Consider the following 20970-nt stretch of genomic DNA (forward strand, 5'->3'; position numbering starts at 1 on the left):
ACCAAGCTTGCGCTGTGAATTAAAGCTTTAACTCGTCCGGCGTCCGCTTTGCTCTTCAAACAAATCCCGCCCGTTGAATACGGACGATTCTAATAATTTTGTCATTTGTTTCGTGATTATTTTTTTCGACTTTAAAAATATTTCATAGCTCAGGCTCCAGGCCACCGCCCTCGCCACCACCACCACCACCCACCTACCTACCTACCACCCAACCAACCAAGCCAGCGACCCACAACCCACAACGTAATCTCTCCACCTTCAAATCTGGCTCTCGTTCCTTAAGTTTCGTTCGCGCGCGCGTGCGTGCGTGTGTGGAAGGAGGAGAAAGGAAGGAAGGAAAGGAAGGAAGGAAGGGAAGGAAGGAAGGGCAGGGTAAAGGAGAGACAGAAAATGGCTGCAGATTTGGCCCTGGCTGGAATTCGTCTTCAGTCATCACCCAGAGAATTGTCTCCCGCGAGAGTCGCCGTAGACTGCTGCACAGGTAGGGCCCTCTTTGAACGTCGCACAATCATTACACCACCCCCCTCTACCCCACCCTCCTTCCCTCCTAGGTATTTATCATTATTTATAATAATAATACTTTAATTTTACATAGCGTCATTAAATGCCGGCAAGCATCCCCCTACAACGCTGGACTTTTAATATGTAAATGGATCGAATTCTTTATTTGTCATCTCTAAATCGTCACCGTCACTACCACCAAACCACTCGCTCACGTCTGGCATGATTTCGCGTTCGCTCGTCGTACACTACGGTACCTTGGTCTCTTCTTCCGTGGTCTTATTGCGTAAAATACAATTGATTAAATTGTCAACACACCGGTACAGTACTGGAGTAAATGTCACATCGTGTTGTATTAATTATACGTGGATTGTGTGACCTGCACAAGACAGTGTTTGCCTTTTAGAATTGTACTTACGCTATGTCATTGATTTAGCAACTGGATTACTTTGTTATCATTAATGGTTATTAATTGCATGCGTGCATGTTAATTGATTAATAGTAGCGCGTTATCGAGGGCGTTGAGATTTTGCAAGCGGTTAACAATTTTGCAATAACATTTTAAAAAATTGCAATGCAAAAGCACATCTTTGTTTTTAAAATGTAGTTTCCTCGGGCATTGTGGTGTTAAGTCCAGTACATTTTTACAAACCTTAACCCTGGCCTCTGTTTATGTGCTATGAAGAACAATTGCTTAAAATGTCGCCTATCATTTTAAGTTTTTTTTTTTAAATTTAAAGACCGCAGAGCTATTGACGAAATAGTTGAGTGGTTATTGTTTTGTATGCGGTAGTAATTCGTGACAGCTTGGGCTGTGATGATGTTGATTGATGGCTATGCTACGGAACGTGTTTGTGTAGAATTACCATTAACGCGTGCGGTAATACACTTCAACTCCAACACTATCAATACATTAACTTCCTTCAAATTAAAAACATAGCCGACATTTCAGGCAACGGACCTCTTCCTCGTTAATGCCGCAGTGTTATTAAACGAATGTGTCGAGTTTGTTACCGTTGTTAATTGTGCTTTGCACCACCACACCACCACCACACAATTTCCCTATAAATAATCAATTTTAAATCAGAGATTTTGCAGCGTTCATTGGGTAGAAGACGCTTTTAATCGCGTTGGAGCCGATAACTAAGCCAGTGCACGCTAATCATCTGCTTCTTGTTAGAGACACACACACACACAGTGGTTGTGTTAACGTCAACGAGCAACTGGCATGAAGGTACAGTACACACAGTGGCGCTGTACAACATTGAATGTCTTCACAGCAGCGGATTTGCGCTCACACTACATCCTGTTACGAATCACCCCGCGGTTATATTGAGCCTGGTTTGTGTAACGGGTGTGTCCCCCCCCCGTCCGTCCGTCGGTCAACTTGTGAATGTCATCAGCCCGGCTTGTGTGGTCAGTGTCTCCGATGTGTGTCCGTAGCTTTCAATGGTGAATGCGTCTTCTTCTTTACACGGTTGCACAACACGGACAAAGGTCGGATTGAATGCCGAGTGCACGCCGTGTCCTGTCCGTGGGGTGGGTTTGTTTGACCGGTCAATGCAAGTCGGTGAACGGGGTTTTTATTTGGGTGGCCAGGAACAATTCGGATATCTTCCATGATGTCAGCACGTGGCTGTGAATTTAACTCGTGTAGCAGTGTGGTTAATACTGCACCGAAAACATAGTTTTTCCCGTGTAGCTTTAACAGAATGTTGGGGCAAGTGCTGTTAGCGAGCACCTATGAAGGCCGGCACGGCACACGAGGGAGTGGGTGGCCAGCACCACGCCCGGCCGCCTTTGTCTCCCCAGTGGCGATGCTTAAACAGCGCACCAGGTGCTCATTTGAGGCTGAGTCGACCTAGAGGAGGCCCAAGACCGGTTCAGATAATCGTCACTGGCGTTGGCCGTGAGCTGGAATCGAACTCGTGTCGCCGGGTTCGTAGTGGAGTGTTGCTAATTGTCACACTACCGCTGCCCAAGACACACAAACACACACAGACACACACTTGCGTAATGTGGAAATCTCCAAAACAGGGCTGTATTTGATTTTGGAAAAAAGAAAAAACTCGCGTAAGACATAACGACGACAACAACATATTCTTGGTTCTTTCGGTACAGTCACGTAGAAGGGAAATTACGAAATAAAAAAAATAAAAACAATAAAATTATCACGACGTTTCGGCCACAACGCAAGCAGCCGTCCTCAGGTGACTTTATCGAAAGAAGCTTGTGCTGCCTCCGAAACGTCGTGATTTTTATTTTATATTTATTTTACTTTTATTAATTTTTAATTTTTCACCTACGTGACTTTACTGAAAAAACCTAAGAATATGAATCCTTGCACTCACGAAAGCTTCAAATCTAGAATTTACCGAAAGAACCAAGAATATGAATCCCTGCAGTCACGAAAGCTTTAAATCGAGACTACAACAACGTTACGTTTTATACTTTTAAGTGGCGTAATCAGAAGACGGAAGGATTTATTTTAGCTGAAAATGCGTGTTTCTCCCCCACAACACAAACCAGTGGTGGATTATAACTCCATTTCGCTGCACGTTTTGGGTGCTCACCCCACACACAGACACACGTGGCTGTGTGCGGATGGTGCAGATAATTGGGGGGGGGGGGTGTTGCTACGATGTGGCGGTGGGGTTAGGGGCCATCCATTGAGTAAGTACGCATGGACGGTGCAGAGGAAGGGGGGTTAACCCAAATGCGTGGCTTGCGTATGGGGGTGGAGGTCTACTGAAAATGTACGCATAGGAAACGGGGCCTTCCAATGAGTTAGTCCGGCGGTGGACTATCTGTTTGCTTAAACACGTTGATATTATTAATCCTTGATCGTTTCTGCGTGGATTAAATATCGGCCGTTCTATAGGATTCGGGGGTTGGGGTGCATCACAAGCGTACGGACGCAGGCAGGTGGGTGGCAGGGTGATGTAAAAAGTCCGCGTGCGTACAGGGAGAGGGGGGGGGGGTAAGGGTCAAGTTTTGACAGATTGTTGCGTACCTACTAAATGGATGGCCCCCTTATCCTTATCAGTCGTGCCGTTGCTGTTGTGCTCCATCATCAACCGCGTGGAAGGCCGAGTTTATAATACAACACGAGAGGCGAGATGAAACGGTTCGGGGAGACGGAGCAGTTAACGGAAGAGGGAGAAAGGGGGAGGAACAAAAATCTAACTAGGTTACTTTGGAATTATTGTCCTAAATGGTTTATAGGAAATCGATGCAGACCCAAAGGGTAGTTCAATTTGTCTTTTTAAAAATGGTTATCGTTGTGAGGCCCATTGTGCGGAGCGGAAGAGAGCACGGGCTCTGTAATGTTTAGCTGTAGCCCTTATGAAATGATTTTTAATTGAGACGCGTTTCCTCTGCCAGAGAGCCCCCCTGAACATTATTCTGTGATTTTGGCGGAGAGGCATCGTGACAGGTTTGCTGTGGGGCTCAGCTCTCCTTCGTGGGTTGTACGGCTGATTTGACCACAACTACGTTCGCAATTCGTTGAATCCCAAAAGCGTGTAATAATAAAAATTAACCCGTAAAAACAAAGTTTTTCACTATAAATCCTTTATATGCGTGGCGGCTAGAGTCCTCTCGTCCTCTGGCTTGAGATGGTTGCCACCTATGGGTCAGATGATTGCCTGCCACCATTAAGCAATTGGTAATTAAATATAATACATTTTTTCCTAAAAAGTGTACAATTTTGGGAAAATAAATTGTCACGCACAACGAGTCTGTGTGCAAAATGTCAGCTCGATTGGATCACGGGAAGTGGGTTAAAACACGACCGAAAGATTTGCACGGTCGTAAGCGCGCAAGCAAGCAAGCAAGTGAACTTAATATAAAGGATTTAAAAAGAAGAGTAATGTTGGCAGACTTTACTTGCAGATGGCACGCTGTCACAAGAGGTGCCGGTGTTCACGATGAGCTCTTGAAGATGCTCTAGCGATATATTTTACTGGTAGGAACCTCCTGGTTACACCAGCCCACAGGGGATTATTGTGTCCGTCCGTCAGTCCGTCGTGCAGGGAGGGGCTGGGTGGGAAGGGGATGGGTGGGGAGGAGAGGGTGGGGAGGGTGGGGCTGGGTGGGGAGGGGCTGGGTGGGGAGGGTGGGGAGGGGCTGGGTGGGGAGGGTGGGGAGGGGCTGGGTGGGGAGGGTGGAGAGGAGCTGGGTGGGGAGGGTGGGGCTGGGTGGGGGGTGGGAGGGGTGGGGCTGGGTGGGGCTGGGTGGGGAGGGGCTGGGTGGGGGGGGTGGGGCTTGGTGGGGAGGGTGGGGCTGGGTAGGGAGGGTGGGGCTGGGTGGGGGGTGGGAGGGGTTGGGCTGGGTGGTGAGGGGCTGGTCACCTCGTGGTGCCCTTATAAAACTCAACGTTTAACCTACTCACGCCGGCTTGTGCCCGCCTTCACAGTCGGACATAGTTGCGGAATACACCACGCCGCCGTTGACCCTGGCCATTGACCGAGCAACCCAACGTGTTCCTACCAGCTCCCTCCGCAGGAATGTGTTTTACTTGGATTCTCATGCGTCCAAAAACGCAACCGCATCTCAAGACCTCGCGCTAGACAGGGGGGAGGGGTGGTGCATGTTAATCAGACAGGAAGAGGTGTACACGTGATTAATTGTGTGTGTATATAATATAGACATGGACATAGTGGTGAGTGCTGTGCGCGAAGAACCCTGGGACCCGAGTTCTATTCCCGCTCATGGCCAAGACCAGTGACGATAATATGAACTGGTCCTCGGCCTCCCCTAGGTTGACTTAGCCTCAAATAAGTACTTGGTAAAGTGTGTAAACATTAGCACTAGGGAGACAAGGGGCGGCCTGGCATATTGCTATTGACCCACCCCCTCGTGTGCCGTTCTGGCCGTCATATGTGCTCGCTTACATCACTGGCCCCAACAGTGTTAAGGCTATACAGGGCATCTTTGATATATATAGTCTTGAGAAGAGACACTCAGTGAATCAGAGGAAGGTCTTGAACCCAGGTTTGGGTCGGGAGTCGGCAGCATGGATACTTGGGGGAAAGGTCAGGGTTGTAGACCACACAGGAGAATGGACGACCTCCCATTGAGTGAAGGTTGTGACCGGGTGCTTTGAAAGAAAGCCTTGGATGCAGTAGAGAGTGCGTGGAGGGGAGCAGAGTGAGATGAGGTGGGGGGGGGGAGAGGTAGCCAGGCGTAAGTTCGTGGAAGATCTTGAAGACTAGGTGCGATTTTGCAGTTGATGCGGTATTGGATTGGAAGCCAGTGGAGGGATCAGTGTTAGGGCGGTATGGTGGAGTTTAGAGAAGAGGGATTTTCCGAGGCCGCATAGTTCAAGTTCCTTTATTAGGTATAGCCCTGTGAGCCATTCGGCTCTTGAATCGGGTGCAACCGCAACAAACAAAAATAAAAACATGAATAAAAAACACCTTAAAGTGAATATGTGACTAAGTGCAAACAGAAAATCCAAGAAAAGACAGCAAAATATTGCAGAAAAAAAAATCACCGTACACCAACGCTGTAGGAGGGAGTTGAAGGTGCCGAGTCGGGTTGGTAATGATGTAGGCACAGATGAGGGTCTCAGCAGGGTAAGTGGAAAGGTTGGTACGTGCACAGTGCGTACCCTGGAGGTGTATAATTTCATTGATTGGATAAATGCTGTATCTCTTTTGTGCGCTGCAGTCTGGCCGTCTTTAAGTGCCAACTTTTATGTCTCGCCATGTTGTGGCCATTAAATTCACAGCAAGAAATGTGCTGTCTAATGACGGAGAGGAGACCATGCTTGAATTAGCAATGCCCAAAGCTGGTGGCAACCATATCCACTGATAATGTACAGTGCTTAATTAACTTAGCTTGTGTTTTACACAAAGGCAGCGATTTTCTTTTTTACCAGCGAGACAGTCTTAAGTGCAGGGATTCTGCTGTTGTATCTATTAACTTGGTGCCCGATCGCGTTGCGTCTCGACGTCCGAGGTGGCCGGCACCCTGACCGCATTCGCTTGCCCTCCTTCCTTCCCCCGTACCTTTCCTTCCCGTATTTCTTTGCTGGTCGGGCTTTCCCGCCACTTGAAATGTGTACATTGCCTCGGGGAGAGTAAGCGACTTCCTGGCAAGTCGTGCAGTGGCAGCTGAGACGACAAAGCCCGACGCGTTGGCACGTGTCCATTACCCATTATCATCCGACGCACGTCCAAACCGATGCAGCTCGAAATTCCACACCTGGAGGTCACCGGAGCGGAGTTTCCAGGGCAAATAGAAATGACCGTGAGACCCGGATGCCTTCTCTTTCTGTTCTGTCTTTTTTAGTTTTATGGCAGACGCCGGAGATAGTGCCTTGATCAGAGGTCGCAAACGGGTTTTGATTCCTTACCCGTACCCGGCCGCACCAGGGTCGCAAATGGGTACCCGTACCCAGCCGGGTATGGGTACCCGTACGCTACCCGTACCCTACCCGAAATGAGTGACAAACGGTTACTCACCGGTGACTCACGGCCTACCCGTACCCGTACCCGGCCGCACCAGGGTCGCAAACGGTAGCCCGGTATCGGGTAGGGTACGGGTATCGGGTACGGGTAGCTGGGTATCGGGTAGGGTACGGGTATCGGGTACGGGTAGCTGGGTATCGGGTAGGGTACGGGTATCGGGTACCCGGTTGCGACCTCTGGCCTTGATGCGTCAATCGCCACATTGCTCAAATTGAGCGCAGAACGAAATGCGTAAACGTCTCTCGTACGCCTTGCGCGATCGTGGAATGAATGGGTGGCAGGCTGAGAGGAATCTAATTGATCCTTGCAAGTCCACTCCACTGTGGGTGGTGGTAAACTTGTCCCACTTGGTTTGGACGAACTCATGTCCTCGTACTCTGAGGTTTTTTCGGTAAAGTCACGTAGGTAAAATAATAATAATAAAATAATAATAAATGAAAATAACTCAATTAAATCACGACGTTTCGGAGGCAACACAAGTCTCCGTCTTCAGGTGGGACCGTCACAGCTAAACTTACTGTATCACTGTATCATTTAGCTGTGACGGTCCCACCTGAAGACGGAGACTTGTGTTGCCTCCGAAACGTCGTGATTTAATTGAGTTATTTTCATTTATTATTATTTTATTATTTTTACCTACGTGACTTTACCGAGAAAACCTAAGAGTATGAATCCTTGCAGTCACGAAAGCTTCAAATCTAGAATCATGTCCTCGGTTGCTCTGCATAGAATAAGCACCATAATAGGCTTAAGCACAAGGCTAATGTCTCGATTACGCTGCCAGACACGGACCGAATTGAGATTCTGCACCTGGCAAGCGTGCTTTGCTTAAGTATTAACCCTGTCCAATATATGTTCGTGGCTTCATTGAAAAGCAGCGTTGCAGAACCTCTTTTGAATTTTAAATACAACCCGACATTGATTGTTTCGTGGAATGTTTTGAGAAAAGCTTTCCCGTCGCGAACTCGCGAGTGTGCGCCCCGTTTCGTTCGGGCCGTTGCAGAGCCAAGATAACTTGACCGAGAGCAAACGCATAGCTTACCTTTTTAGGATGCTCGAACACGTGATTCATAGTACAACTGTGGTTTGTAGCTGACTTCATCGTATCACAACGGATGTATCTTGCACGTAAATTACTCTGCCATTAGGTATAATGTTTATGACATGTCATCGCTGTCGCCCGAGAGCTTGCCGTGAGGCCTGTGCGTGATGTCGCACTTTTATAACACCTGGAAAGCTTCCGCTGCTACCTGTCGCACAGTCTTGGTGTGACTCGAAGATTTTTTTGTTAAATAACACTGGTCAACACACTATTTCTGGCATAAGGTGTTCCAACGGTTTTAATGTAATTTTGGGGTGCTGATTCCAAATCTGGTTTTTGTCTATCACATCAGGTTTTTGAGATATCAAATATTGCATTTTCAATAAAAACTGCAGAAGAAAAATATTAAGTAAATGTGGATATCTACATAAAATGATATTATAGACACACTATCCGAAAAATACAGCACCATATTTTAACACTAAAGCAGTCACCGACTCGCAACAACCTGCAATCATAAGTGACAGAGTTAATTTCGGGTAAAATCAATGAAAATGGGGTATGCCGATAGCATAAAATGAGATGTGATAGAGCAAATCTGAGATCAGATTTGGAATCAGCACCCTGAAATTAGTCTAAAGCAGCTGCAAAAGTCCAGGCCAGAAAAAAATGTTTTTTTTTTTTGTTAACGAGGGTTATTAATATAAATTTCACGTTTTTTAAAATTTCCTCCAGTTTAACAGTATTTGTTCTATCGATTGGTCACGTCGCGAGATGGAAGCGTCCAGTCGGGGACGCAGTGCAGCGCAAATGGTTTGTGTTGGAGACAGGTCCCCCTGAAGTAGATATCACAAACTACTACTGAGATCTCCTTTATGTGACCTCTGGTCTACTCAGTAGGGGGCAGCACTTTCCCCATCCACTCTGCAAGTGTTCATCGCACGACAGTCAAGCAGATGTTTTTTAATTCTCAAGAGCTGGAATTTTCCCCTGCATTTTAGCGGTGAGACAAATTTTAACGAGATGGTTTTTTAGTTTCGATTTAAAGCTTTCGTGACTGCAGGGATTCATCTTCTTGGTTCTTTCGGTAAAGTCACGTAGAATGGAAATAATAAAATAATACAAATAAAACTAAAACATAATAAAATAATAGAATATATTTTATTATCTTCTTGGTTCTTTTGGTAAAGACACGTAGAATGGAAATAATAAAAAGAAAACTAAAACAATAAAATAATATATTTTATTATGTAAAATGTTTATTATTTTATTATTTCCATTCTACGTGTCTTTACCGAAAGAACCAAGAAGATGTTTTTTTGTGTTTTGCGTGCAATCATTGGCGTCGGCTCTGATACCGTTGGGAACTCGCTACGGATGACAGGCTCGGAGCTCTCTTAATACTGCATTTTGTTTACATTCTCTCGCAGTGATATCACGAAAGTTTACCCAGCACCAGTCTGCCGCTTGTGATTTAGATGGCACGATCTGACGTGGGCGCGAAATTGCGCGTTGCCGTGGCAATTTCACATCTGTGGGGTCGTTTTATTAATTCCTAACATCCACAAATATATTTCTCCTTTAATATTATAGTCTAATAAATTAAACAGACAAATGATAAGCATGCAATCGCAATCTTACGTAAATGCAGTGGATGCGAAGCAAGCAATTAGCTTCAAATTATTGCGACAAGTCCAATCGTCTCACACTTGTAATAACATTTAATAAAGCACCGTTAAATTAAAACTGTCCTCGCTCGTTGCAATTGATGTTCGCTCGGCAATAATTCTCGATAGAACAGTGACAAGATTGTACGGCTTCGCGACCAAAGTGAGAAAATTTACGTCGAGAATAATTTCAACTTAAATGAGTCATCTTCTTGGTTCTTTTATTACTTCCCTTCTACGTGACTTTACCGAAAGAACCAAGAAGATGAATCCCTGCAGTCACGAAAGCTTTAAATCGAAAATTAAATGAGTCATGTCGCTTGTCTTCCCAAGTGTGAGTACTACGCAATGCACATCGGTCACCGTGTTGTCTGCATTGTGAGATGCTCAGGAAAGTGAAACGCAACTCAGAAGTGGTTCTAGAAACTACCCAACGGGGGTTGGAGGCCGGCCTGAAATTTCAAGCTTTTAAAAATTGGGCCCCCCAACATTAAAACAACAAATATTTTCTTCTGCTACATATCAATAAGGGGCCGTCCATAAATGACGTCACGCGATTTTGGACAATTTTTGACCCCCACCCCCTCGTCACACGGCGTCACAAAAAGTCAGACCCCCCCCCAAATATGACGTCACAAGCTCTGCCCCCCCTCCCCCAAAAACCATAAAACATGCTTCAAATCGCTTTAAACTATTGTCATTGTAGTGCGTATATAATGTGGCGCTGAACTCTGATGTTGTAGGAGACAACATTTATTAAAAAGCCTATTTAATTAAGTAGAACGTGTTGTCTATATTTATTTAAAGTTGCGCATTTTTACGTGACGCAACATTTCTCAAACCCCCCCCCCCCTCGTCACACATCGTCACAAATGTCTAGGTGCGTGACGTCATTTATGGACGGCCCCCAACATAACAATTTATGGGGTCTCAAAAGGGAAGTATCACCACCATCGCCCCCACTCCTTCACCCATATTTCGATCCGCCACCGGTGCATCTAACGTGCGGTGTCTATAAAGTTATACAAATTGCAGGGTAAAAATTGCGTCTCAATTGGGAGAATACGATTCGTACGAATTATCGCAGTGGGCCCCCCCCCCTCCCCCCCACCGAATCATTGGTGGAAATTCCACATCCTCGTGTCAGGGACCAGTCTTCCCACGGACTGACCCCCAATATATGCAAGAAATAACTACAACGCTCTAGACCAGGGGTCGGCAACCAAAATAACAAGAAGAGCCATTTCTTTCCAATTCGGTACAAAATTCAGTATTTCAAGAGCCGCAATGCATCTGAGTACATACTGTACATACGTACATATCGTCAAGAAGCAGCCCGTAAAGAGCCGCATGCGGCTCCGGAGCCGTAGGTTGCCGACCCCTGCTCTAGACTGATAGCAAACCTCATAATGTGGAGAAGTTGGTATTTGCAGAAGGCGTGTGTGTACCTTAAATTTCGATTTAAAGCTTTCGTGACTGCAGGGATTCATCTTCTTGGTTCTTTTGGTAAAGATCACGTAGAATGGAAATAATAAAGTAATACAAATTAAACATAATAAATTCAGACACTGTCTTCTCGACAGACCTGTTCTTCACCTGAGGACGGCTGCTTGCGTTGTGGCCGAAACGTCGTGAGAATTATTTAATTGGTTTATTTTTATTATTTTATTATTTCCATTCTACGTGTGTACCTTATTTACCGAAAATGTTGTGCATTGTCACGGAAAAGCGGCGACGGCTCTTCTTCCGTCGGTGTCTGGTAGCCACACGTAGCGCAACATCGCGCTTAAACTGCAGTCAATTAAAAATAATATGAAAATAGCCACAACGCGGGTACAATTTCCAGCGGACGCTGCGTATGGACCGTATTGAGGTTGAAATGACATCTAATTACTGTCGCCGTTAATTATATCAGGACTACAAAGACTCATATCTTGAGTAAAAATTATCGTGGCTCCATATTAATACTGAATTTTTTGCACGCTCTGCAGCTAAGGTTAAAAGCGTAAATTTGTTTTACCGTAGTGGGGGGGCGGGGGCACTGTGACTCGTAAAAATGATTTAATATCAACAAAACTTTCGTATGAACTTGTGTTGCTGTTATGGACTGTGACCCTCTTGCCAAGCGGCCACATTCATCGAAGTGTTACTGCTGACATCTTGGGAAACTAATAGAAGCAAAAAGGACTGCGCAAATTACGCAAACGCAACGGCTACCCGTGTTTGCCTTCGTACCGCTAATTGTGTAATGTCCCAAAGACGCACGTGTGTCGGAAAGTGTTCCGTACCGCGTGCGTGATTATTCCCGACTTGATCGCGTCGCGTCCATGATCTTGGTCCGTTGACGGTTTGTTGCCGCGCACGGACGATTAAAAAAAAATGTCCTCTTGCTCACCGCTAAAATGAATTCCGTTTGTCCGCGGGAACGCGGGCAAACGCCGTTCAAGAGCCGGGCTATTACCTCTGCCAAAAGGCGCGGCTCATGCGGCCTTTCAAGGGCGAATGAAAATGTCTGGCGAGCGACCTATGGCTGAAAGTATATCGTGTTTTTTTTGCAGCGCGCGTTCCGAGGGAACGTAAATCAATGTTGCCGCGTCGCTAAATCTCGCTCTCGTGTTGTTCCGGAGCTCTCGGATACCCGGCCCCGCATTGAGTTGTGACGCTCCGGCAGTGGTTAGGCTCACAGCTCACCGCTTACTCCACTTATCTGGTTATTTTTGCGCAGTGGCCGGCTCTTTGAGCCAAGGGTGGCTTAGTGGATCGGGTTCGCCGGCGAGGTGAATGCAGTTGTTACGCAGTTCTGGTAGCCCACACTCTCTGCGGAGTTTGTAACCATCTGATGTTAGGTAAAATATCTCGTTGCTTCCACTTGATGGGTTTCCGACCGTGCTGTTGGCGTTATTCTGTTTTTTTCCATCCTTGCCGATTGCCCATGTGCCACAGTGCCAGAAGGCTGGTGGATCGGACTCTAACACGACAGCGCAGAAAGACGGACAGGCAGAAATCTTTACCTCTAGCCACGTGAGAACCCCATCACAAGGACAAGAGGCGGTGACGTGGCGCAGCGGGAACGAGTTTCGCGGTTCGAATCCAGCGGCCGCCCTGGTCAATACGGCGTGGTGTGTGTTAACCATAAAATTGCTTACGCGCGCCGTCTGCTTCACGGTGAGCGTTAAACATCCTGCGAGTCGGCCGCTGTGTGCCGGCGACATGCTAGAAAATTTGGCAAATGACTGGACCGGCAAATTACTCGACCGGTTTTATACGGAGCAACCATCGCCCTCCTCCTGCCCCAAAAACTTGGCAAGGCTCTCCTGAAAAACACTCATGAGACCCGGTGAGGCTTTTCAGGGAAATGAATCATCATCAAAATAATAAGTGTCTGTTTCAAGGGATCACAGAATCAAGCAAATACCGACGCGGGTACGGAAAGAATATAAAACCTCAGAACATACAAATGACATGCATGGCCCTATTGTTAATCCACGTTGTGTGGACCGTCAGGGTTATTTGACCACACTTCACCGTGCTGGTCAGTACAGGACGGTAAAGGCAGGAAGCATAGACCAGGAAGCATAGGCATCCAGTACAACAATGGATTTTTCTGCACTGCCCTCTGCTGTAAAAACATTAGCGCTACCCAGCCTATAAGACCTGTTATTATTGATGGTCAACTTTATCCAAACACTATCCAGGCTCCTACTCTGCTCGGCTTCCTGGATGTGACGAGTTTGGGCGCATTCGGTGCTTTTTGGTCAAGGTCATGTGCAAAACCTCTAAATTCCACAACACGGACATGATTGCGATTTCAAAACACAATAAAAAGCTGATGTGCGTTAAATAACTGCTGAAATTACATGAAACAAAATGTACAGCGGGGACAGCATTAGTACTAATCGATGACTCGGGACAGAAAATGTTTTCAGGTAGGAGGCAATTATCGTTTACATTCTCGCCGTTGGAGCAATGAAACCAGGCAATGTCCCACGTGTCTCGGCGGGGATTATTTAATCTCCTGGTTAAATAAAGGAGACCCGCCGCTCCTTCTGCCTTCAGAGAGGTGTAGCGGTCGCAAAGCGTTAACGGACGGCAATGTCCTCGTTCTGGTTCTGAGCGCAGCTCTCGGCTGTGAAAGCGACTCCCCCCACCCCCAGCCAGACACGGGGCTCAGATAACCTTCGGCGGGTTTTCAAACGCTGACGCGTTATCAGGCAGCCTGTACTCGCGGCGGAGGTGAGCACGATCGACTCAAGGGCAAACGCGCCCTCTTTGTGCTGTCACCAGCGGCACTGGTTTTAGGAGTTTTTGGAGCAGCAGCAGCAGAGACGGTCGGACATGCCGTGCCAACCCCTCCCCCATCCTCCCCCCCTGCTGCCCTCCCCCCCCTCTCAATGCAGGGTCTCCTGGTTGAGGTTTCTCATGTCAAGGCCCATCTTGCACCTGTCTCTTCGTTTTGTTGTACAGACCCCATTCCTTGAAGTCGACAAGCAGCTCCTTCTGCTGCTGCTACTTGGCCATTTTGGCTCGCCAGCCTTGCCCGAACCACCGGTTCAAAAACTGAGCGCGTGGCCCAAGTATTTTGTGGCGTTATTGCACTCAATGTCCTGTTGTGGTGGGATTTCTCATCGTTTACAGAAAGCATTGTGTTTGAACTCTAGACCTTCCCCACCAAATATATTTTTCAGATGTCCTGCAGCAAGCCTTCCGCTCTTACACTGTAGCCTATCCATATATTTTTCCTCTTTTGAGTTATTCCAATTAAACTTCCCTCCTCTTAAACCCACTTGAGCAATTACTCTTCTGCTCCGCTGATTTTTCCTCCACTAGACACGCAAAACGGCGCGTCTCGAAACTTTCCGGCTTTCTAACATCTTCCCGTCTCGGCGTGCACGCGTCTGCCAAATATAACACCGCTCTCCATCATGGCAGGATCTTTTTACGACCCTCTTCTTTCCTTCCCTGGTCGTTCATCTTATCAGCGGTGCACTTTTTTCGGCTGAAAGCCGATTTTTTTTTCCCACGGTAATCCTAGCTGTGATCTCTCAGTGTCCCCCGTGTGTGAAAGGAGTCTTTATCTTCCATACTGGCACTTGGTGTCAAACCAGGATTTTGAGAGCGAGGGCCGGCGCATTTACGATGATTTTCAGACCTTCGAAAGCAACCGCAAGCACCCGCACACCAATACAATTTAAGGTAGAAGTTTATATGTATAAAAAAATAATACAGTGTGTTATTTAATTCATGTCCTCAGATAATGATTTAAATTGCTGATGACATTAATTCCCACTTAAAAAGTCAATTCCACTTCTCATATTTGCGTGGTTCTGGCAGGTGAAAAAATAAAAAAGGCTTCACGAAATCCTCGGGCGGTGTGGTCACGTGGACCGCCCTGCCCAGACACACCGGGGACGGATGAAATTGCTTGTCTAGACCGCGTGGGGGTTCATTTTATGCAAATTGCAGCGGCAGACCTCCGCTGCGGCGAGGCCTCACACTCGAGTGCTCTCTGAGAGGCATTATTAAGCAGATGTATAACTTATCTCGAATATTGTTGGGTATCGTTTGCTCGCTTGAGGTGGAGATTCGCCACTCTTTCCTGGAGATTATTATGGGTTTTATTTTTTTTTGGAGTGCAGACGCAACTGTATTACGGCGCGTAAATCTTGTGTGTCGCTCGGCACTTCGCGCGCACTGCTGCGGATTTCTCTTCCATCGGCGGGGGAAGTGATACAAAAATCTCTGAGAATAGTTTTTTTTAACAACCAGCAGAAGCAGCAGCTCATTTAAAAAAAAAAATGTCAAATACATTGAAGCAGAGGCAGCCGGGTAGCACGAGAGTCGGAGCGCAGAGTTGGTTTCAACCGCCCGTGGTTAAATCCGGGGGTTCCTCTCACAAGTCTCGTGACGTGCGGGTCTTAACCCCCGTTCCGGTCACCAGTGACCACTGAAAAAAAAAGTAAAAATGTGTCATCACCTTAGTTTGGCTAATTTCCAGCTCTTGAAAATATTAAATTGACATCGTTATGCAACGACCATTTAGCTCGGTAACGGGGCTTGTGGGGAAATTTCAATGTCCCCGGGATAAAATGGCCTCTTGAAAGGTTCTAAAAATTAGTTCTGCAATATCTATCCCCCTGCGTGAGTTCCCAACGGAGACTCGTTCCCAAGCCCACGACGCCTAAGAGCGCACACGGACTGGTAATAAAATATGTCGACAAACACAAACATCGAGCTGGTGCCACCCTGGCCACCTTTTCGTGTCAGTCCACCAAAGCCAGATGTCCTTCCAGTAGTGGCGAGCACATTTCTAGCGCTCGCAGGTCGCCTACTAAAATATATTTTACGGTACAGGGCCCCCCCTCCTCCTTCTCCCCAGGGAGTGGGTAGAGCAAGAAACGTCGCAGGATCTGCCTCCCGCCGCAGTCACTCCTCCGCGTTTTGTGGCCAAAGGATGGGAATTCTAGATTTGAAGCTTTCGTGACTGCAAGAATTCATACTCTTAGGTTTTTTCGGTAAAGTCACGTAGGTAAAAAATAAAAGAAAATTAATTTTAATATATTTTTTTATTTGTATAAATTAAATTAATTAATTTAAAAAACCTAAGAGTATAAAGGATGGGAATTTGTATTTTTTATAAACTGTGGTCCTTGGTGATGCCGCAAGTGCCTCATGGTGTTTTCTTTTTTTGACCGAACTCAAAGGTCATATGTCATACTTCACTCGTCATCAATCCCAATGTTTCCTGGTCCCTTCTGCATCACAATGAGCCCTTACTTGACTCTGTACGATGACGTTAACGCAAGTGAGTCAGTCTTGTGCGTCACCCACAGGCTTTAAATCTGTTAATGATGAGAGAAAAATCCATTGTAAATGAACAATAGAGCAGGCTGGAAAACCATCGGTGCAGGTTGTCATACTATAAGGACCACGATGCACTTCTTCAGGAAATGCAGATTTTTTTTGCATATGTATAATAGCTGCGTCTTGTTCGACACCCAAAAACAGACAAAGATCTCCCCTATAGCCTTAACAAACTGTTGGGGCAAGTGCTGTTAGCGAGCACCTATGAAGGCCAGAACAGCACACCAGGGGGTGAGTGGCCAACACCACGCCCGGCCGTCTTTGTCTCCTCAGTGGCAATGTTTACACACCGCACCAGGTATTATTTTGAGGCTGAGTCGACCTAGGGGGAGGCCCAAGACTGGTTCAGATATTCGTCACCGGTGTTGTTGGCCATGAGCAGGAATCGAACCCGAGTCGCTGGGTTCGTAGGGCAGCTGGTTAACCGCTAGAACTACCACTCCGCAGTGGCCACACACACACAAGCTGACTCGCAGATGTGCCGGTGAAGGATCGTGCCACAATAAGAATGACATTTGAACACATTTGGTCTTCACGTAATTTTTTGAGCGGAGGGTTATCTTACGAAGGTGCTGTGTGTTTCACAGACGAGCCTAGTCAGAAGGGGGCAATGCTGCTATGTGGTTTTATGCAACGAAGTAAGATGGGAGTAATTTCTGGGACGCTGCAAAAATTTGGACCGTGATACCGGCCGCACACGTGGCCTACATTTTTTCGAATAGCGTCATGGGAACGTTGGCATCTACTGTGATGCAGACAGTTGGCAGCCGCTGGGCTCGAACCGTGAACCTTTGCAACAAGCGGCAAACGCTCTTATCGCCCCGGGCCGTGTTTTACCGTCATCATGCTGCAGTGCGGATTCGTAAAGCAAAATAAAATTTTCGTTCATTTGAAATATACACTTGACTTTTAACGCCTGGCCCTGGTCGGGGGAGTGAAGGCCGCCACCGCGTCCGCCCTCAAGGTGGCGGTGGCCGTCACGGTGCCTGCCGGTCCCAACGGAGACAACAGAGGCCGCTCTGTGTGCCATGGGCCCCACCTCCTGGGTGTTGCGTCCGGGAATCGGGCCGCTTCCTACCGTACAGTTTTAAAACGCCATCGCTGGCTGCCGCCTCGTAGCAGCGCCACGCTGATTAATGTGCCCGCGTGCGTGTGGCCTGATTTAATATTCCGAATATATGCATTGCGGATTTTTTTTTCGCTGGGGACTGAATAGTTGGGCCTCCTTCAGGGGGGATCGAGGGGGGGGGGGCGGAGACGCGAAGCCGGCGCTCATAACCCGCTGACGATGAAGATGCCATGACACCGCCACCTTTCTCTTTCTCCCTCTCTCCAGAGCGGGATCGCGTTGCGCGCGGCTGGATTCGTGGCGAGAGAAACTTGGTAACGATTGATTTCTGGCCACCAGCCGCCCCCCCCCCCCCCTCCATGAAGAAAACAAAGCAGGCAGCTTAATGAAGCCCCCTGCGAGAAAGAAAGGAGGTTTAATTATGCCGTAATTGTAATGTGTGCTTGAAATTCAAGCTCGGTGTGTGTGTTTTTTTCTTCTTTGCCCAATGCGTCACTGCCCCGGGCGGGAGACGCAGGCGTGGGTGATAACGCTGATACAATGTTTGGGCGCTTTGTGTATTTTTTTCATCGTACTCTTGACACGCACTCCTAAAGCATTGCAAGTAATTATGGAACAAACAATAAGGCCTTCATGTACCCTGCAAAGGCTCGCTGAGCATGAAGATGAAATTTCAGGAGTGTCGGAGTGTTATTATTTTTTTCATGAGTTTCGCTTGGCTTATGGTAGGAAAACCGCAATCCGTAGACAACTCGTGCCGATACAAAAAGGGTAATGTATAAAGCTGCGCACAGATGTTCAAGACTTCATTCTGTGTCACTATTTCCTGGCCCACCCAATTTGAAGGAGGAGGGCAGATGTTGTAAAGTTGTGGTGATTAAGAAGACTTGTGGCAGGCTTATTAGTACTCGCATTTCTAAACGTAATTACGTTGACTCGAACGTTCGCATAACCTTCAGTCACAATGCAAGTAGAGCAAAGCACAAAACAATACATGAACGATGCAAAATACAGTTAGGAAGTAAGGGGTACAGATATCGCGATAATCGTCACATCGTGACCATGTATTACAGTCTTGTGTCCTGAAAAACACCTTGAATAAATGTGGTGACATTGATCGGCTTGTCTGCCCATGCAGAACGTCCAAATTGGAATCTTCTTTGACGGAATAATGACACTATGTAATACAATTTTTGTTCCTGGGAAGTAAGTGTTATTTTTTAACTGCTTATGCCTAAAAAGTACAGGAAATGGTTATTATTCCCCACAAACTTTGCTTTTGTGACCAGGACAGTGATATTTTGAAATGTACCTATTTTCAATGAGAAAACGGGCAAATTTGTGTCTTTTCGTTCACATAAAGTCAGAAAAAAACAACATGAATCAAAATTAACATGTATTTATACTATAGTAATACAAAAATGACTACAAAAGATTTAGAAGCAAGTCGTTTTTCGATATTTACGATTATCCTGTTAATCACTTTCACAAAACAGACCCCAAATGTAGTCTCCCATCATGTTCTCGTTCTACTGTCCTTGGTAGTTCAAAGTGGTGGAAGCGCTCGCCTTGCTCCTCTGAGTACGCTCCCATGTTCTCCTTGAATTTATCAAGATGAGCGTCAAGGATATTGTGCCATAGTTATTAACCAGTCTCAACCAGCTCCACATAGTTTTTGACCTCGTGATTTCCTAGAAAGCCACGAACCACTGCGACAAAGCTGTTCCAAGCCGCTTTCTCTTTACTCGTGAGCTTCTTGGGGAATTCATTGCACTCCAGAATCTTCTTTATCTATGGTCTGACGAAGACACCGGCTTTGACCTTTGCCTCAGACAGCTTAGGGAAGAAGTCTTGAAGGTACTTTAAGGCTGCCAAATCCTTATCTACAGCACCGACAAATTGTTTCATAAGGCCCAATTTGATGCACAGTCATGGCATCAGCACCCTCCGGGGGTCTACCAGTGGCTCCCACTTGACGTTGTTCCTCCCCACAGAGAACTCGGTCCGCTGTGGCCAGTCCCGCCTGTGGTAGTGCGCCTTGGTGTCCCTGCTGTCCCAAAGGGAAAGGGAAGAGACGGGTACTTGTTACCATTATGGAGCAGCACGGCTTTGAGGCTCCTGGATGAGCTGTCAATGAAGAGGCGCCACTCATTCTGGTTACAGGCGATTCCGATTGCCTCGAACAGACTGGTCATATTGTGGCAGAAGCAGAGACCATCTTGACGGGTGAAGAAGCTGCAAAAAGTTTGGTGACGCTTTCTCTGATCTGCGACTTGCACACTTGCATCCAACAAAAAAGGTGTCAGTTTTGTTGCCAGATAGAAGGGTAAAAAAACAATTATCATTTTTTACTGGCAAATGAGGTTCCAATGGTGTAAATGCTTACCCTGAGCTCTCATACTCTGATGGTGCATTGTCTTTGAGTTGTGCGCCTTTTGGTGTCATCTGGTCCAACCCAAGTGAGACTAGGCTCTAAGGAAAGCTGTCTCGGGTGTGGACCAATCAACTTCAAGGACAGTGCACATTATCAGAGTTATGTTCTTTGTTTGCATTATGACTGCAGGTATTGTGGTCAATGCAAACATGACTCCTTGTAAAAAAGGTGTCAGTTTTGTTGCCAGATAGAAGGGTAAAAAACCAATGATCAAGTTCTACTGTGTAGACGTCAAAAGCTCGGCATTGGACTTGGTGAGACCAAGACCTCTGATTATCATCAATTATCATGAGCACCATTGACGACGGTCTATCTATTCACTGCTGGATGAGGGCATCCCGAGCCTATTGTCATCTCTCCCACAGTTGCTGCTGTGCAAACATTCACATGGCGCCTGAGCACGGAGCGGACATTCCGTTGCTCTGTCTCCACGGCGGGCAACTTATTGGCCCGTGAAATGATTTTAGTTTGCAGCCATTTCTCCCGGCATGGTGTCAGTCATGGGGGTTACTCAACCATACTTCACCACGCTGGTCAGTGCGGCCGGCTTGGACCGGTTCAGATGTCACTCGGCATCGATGTTGGCCGTGGCGATGTATGGAAATTCTGGCCGCTGGATTCATAACGTGTGCGTTCACCACCGTGCCACCGCTCTGCCAGCGGAAAGCAAAATATAATAAGCCAATATAAATCGATGCGTTTCGAATGCATTTAAGAAATCGCATTATCTTGCCTTGTACATGTATCTCTCGTACCAATCAAAATCAAACGCAGACAACGAGCTTGAAAACCCCTGGTGGAATGTCAAGTGATCTATTCCAGTAATACCTGCATCCACGTCTGCTCGCCGAGCCATAAATTGTTGTCATTACAAATGCCCGCACTGTACCCGCCGACTGGGTAAGCCAGTATAAATAGTG

The 20970-nt window shown here is 46.8% G+C and overlaps 1 protein-coding gene across 20 annotated transcripts in view; it reads left to right on the forward strand.

Annotated features, from left to right (window-relative positions):
• The first annotated feature begins 271 nt into the window (after window positions 1-271).
• Window positions 272-20970, forward strand: part of MBNL1 (muscleblind like splicing regulator 1) — a 167340-nt gene continuing 146641 nt past the window's right edge. For 6 of the 20 annotated variants that reach the window (XM_061570322.1, XM_061570319.1, XM_061570320.1 and 3 more), the window contains exon 1: window positions 274-481. The gene's annotated coding sequence lies outside the window, so the exon portion shown is untranslated. Of the gene's footprint in view, window positions 482-20970 lie in introns of all 20 variants that reach the window. The other 14 variants (XM_061570329.1, XM_061570323.1, XM_061570330.1 and 11 more) reach the window with 4 other exon arrangements.

Source organism: Lethenteron reissneri, chromosome 45 (genome assembly GCF_015708825.2).
Source record: "Lethenteron reissneri isolate LAM-NWPU_2019-01 chromosome 45, ASM1570882v1, whole genome shotgun sequence".
Classification (NCBI taxonomy): Eukaryota; Metazoa; Chordata; class Hyperoartia; order Petromyzontiformes; family Petromyzontidae; genus Lethenteron; species Lethenteron reissneri.